This window comes from Phacochoerus africanus, chromosome 14, assembly GCF_016906955.1.
Source record: "Phacochoerus africanus isolate WHEZ1 chromosome 14, ROS_Pafr_v1, whole genome shotgun sequence".
Classification (NCBI taxonomy): Eukaryota; Metazoa; Chordata; class Mammalia; order Artiodactyla; family Suidae; genus Phacochoerus; species Phacochoerus africanus.
The window spans coordinates 54,620,377-54,623,669 of NC_062557.1; positions in this window are offsets into that span (position 1 = coordinate 54,620,377).

Below are 3,293 nucleotides of genomic sequence, written 5' to 3' on the forward strand. Positions count from 1 at the left end.
TCTATTTTCCATTCCTATGTTTTTTCCTTTTTGATGTTCCAGGTTTCTTCCTTTATTGTTTCCTTTATGTTTAGAGAATTTCTTTTAACCATTCTCTTAGGGTAGGTTGGCTGTTGATAATTTTCTTAGTTTTCACTCATGTAAGAATGTCTTGATTTTTTCCTTTTTCTCGTGAAACATTTTTTTTTTTTCCCTAGGTGCAAGATTCTGAGTTGGTAGTTCTTTTCTTTCTACAACTAAAAAAATTGTACCACTTCTTCTTCCTCTTTTTTTTTTTTTTTTTTTTGCTTTTTAGGGTTGCACCTACAGCATGTGGAAGTTTCCAGGCTAGGGGTTGAATTGGAGCTGCAACTTGCAGCTGCCAGCCTATGCCACAGCCACAGCAAAGCCGGATCTGAGCTATGTCTGTGATCTACACCATAGCTTATAGCAACGCCAGATCCTTAACCCACTGAATGAGGCCAGGGATCGAACCTACACCCTCCTGAATGCTAGTCAGGATCGTTACTGCTGAGCTACACTGGGAACTCCCAGGTACTTTAATTGGTTAGCTAGTAACTCTAGCTAAGGTATTAGTTGAAATGAATGTATTTTCAGTTTAGTAGAGATTGAAGTGAACATCCTCCAAGATGCCAAGTATTCAGTCTCTAATAATAGGATATTAGAGCTAAGATTGATAGAAGGGGCAGTAGTGTTTGGGAGTAGAGGGATCTAGAGATTTCTTCTGTTCTGGGTGTCTGTGGATTATGCGAACACTTGTCTATTGAGTGAAGGGGAAAAGATTCCCATTTCCAAGTATTGGTATCTCAGTGGTCCCAGATTTTGCTTTCAATAACCATGACCTTTAAGTCTTCAGAACGTAGAGAAGTAAAGAAACTGGCCTTAGTGCAAATTCTTAGGAGATTGTCTTAGTGTGGTGATGCCTGGCTGGATACCCAAAGCCTTAGGTCATGGTTGTCTCTGCCCAGTTCCCGAGGTGTACATTTTAAATAGATTTATCTGTATACGTTAGAGAAAAAGTCTCTTGCCCTTTGTTACATTTCACAGTCTTCTCTCAGTCTCTCTTTCTTTCCATCACGGTAAGTCCAGGTGCCACTTACCAGGGAGGATTCAGATTTAAACTACCTCTACTTTTCCTGATTTAAAGTTGTTCTCGAAGACAGCCTCTTGCTTTCTCCTTGCATGCATCCTGTTCAGATTCTCTTATCCAGTATCAGTAGTTTAGAAACAGTTCCCAAATCTCAATGATCCCTCATATGAATTAAAGAAAATACAAAGACTGTTGTAAGTATTCATAGATTATCATGTGTGGTTTTGTTGTGAGAGATAAGGAAATAAGTCTATAAATCACTCGATCTGTAAGGAAGATGAAGAAGACTATTAGCCAGCATAGCTGTAATTCTAAATCCTTGCTGCTTTAATCAGAGACCCCAGAGTAAGTGACCTCTAGATAATGAAATCCACTCTCAACTCTCTACAAGCAATTATTTAAATAGGTAGGAGATAGAATAATAAAGCAGTTGGCCAGTGCTTCTAAGGTCAATAGGTTAACTCTACAGGGATTCATTAAAACATGATAATAAGTGCCCACTGAGGCAGGATATTTCATTAGTCTTCATCATGACCTAGGTGAAATACTCCTTGTAATTATTTTCTGCCCCTTTTAAATTCTCTTCTCCTGAAGCAGGCCTCTTATTACTAATTAGGATTCCCACACTGGGGAAGGAGATTCCCTGAGGCAGCCGCCTCATTAGAAAGGGCATCCACCACTGCAAGGGAATAAATGGGTATTCTGCTATCTTACTTTTTTTAATTAAATATTTTTTAATTTATCTATTTTTTTAGGTCCGCACCTGCAGCATATGGAAGTTTCTGGGCTAGGGGTCCATTTGGAGCTGCAGCTGCAGGCCTGCGCCACAGCCTTAGCAACACAGGACCCAAGCTGCGTCTGCAACCTCTTTACCACAGCTGATGGTAACACTGGATCCTTAACCCACTGAGTGAGGCCAGGGATCTAACCTTCGTCCTCATGGATACTAGTCGGGTTCTTCACCTGCTGAGCCACAGCGAGAACTCCTCTGCTATGTTATTTTTTAAATGTCTAGACAGTGAAGCCAAATTGTAAGCTTTAGAAAAGCATCAAAATACAAAAGAACCCTGCCCTACTCTGGCAGTGGTTATGACAAAATTTCAGTCACATTCTTTTTGATATTAAGGAATAAATTATTTTATGGTTCCTCCTTAAAGTATTTATGATACTGAGAAAAATCAGGTTCCTTGGTAAGCAGAGTTGTGTGTAGAAATTAGGTCAAGAGGAAGATTTATCTAAAAAGTTCTGTCCTTTTTCTTGGAGAGGTAGATTATTCAGAGAAAGAGAATTTCCCTCAGAAGGAAATAAAAATCTGTAACCACAAAGTAAATGGGGTTTGAATGCTGTGAAACTAACTTCCTCTGCGCCCTCCTGGACCTTTCTTCACACCAGTGTTGGAACCCTGAAGGCCGGGTTCATTCTGCACTCTTGCTCATGTCTAGTACCGTCATCTCTACTGTGGATCATTTAAAAAACGCCGTAGTCCTTCCAGGCTCTGGTGGCTCCTGTCCTCCTCCATCCTCCACACTACTGCCAGAATTGCATCAACTCTCCTCCTCGCGGAATTTGACCAGTTTGATGTATGTTCTGATTCCTTCACCCTGCAGATGAGGCTCTGCCCCTCATGGGTCTGCACTTCCACCTCTGGACCCTCAGATGCCCTTTGTCCATGGAGCCTGAGCTTAAACCACTCTGAAATCTCATGCTTGTTTTCTCTTCTTAAAGTGACCATCTCCTTTTCTCTTTCATATGCTAACAATCCACTCCTCTTTTAGGAGCTAACTCAGTCTCCTTTGAGAAGCCTTCCTGGATTTCTTAGGTTAGTATCTCACTCTGTGTTACTGCCTCACATGGTTTTCATGCTTCTCTCTGAGGATGCATTTTGTACCACAGTCTGTTTGAATTGCTGTCGCTCATGCTGGCTTGAGCTCTTGAAAAGCAAGAATGGTTATCATATCCTAGGTGCTCATGTCTGTACAGATACATTCTTGGTACTCAGTAAAATTTGTTGAATGGAATTAAGGGTACATTAACTACCTTTGCCTCTTCTTAGAGCACTTGATTTCATTTGCCTTCTATTAAAGTTAGTTCACTGACCAAATTTATTTTTTATCGTCATCTCTTCATCCAGTTGGAGCATAACAAATGTTGAATAAATGAATTAGTTCTAATGGCACTATAGAGCTTATAATTGAGATACATA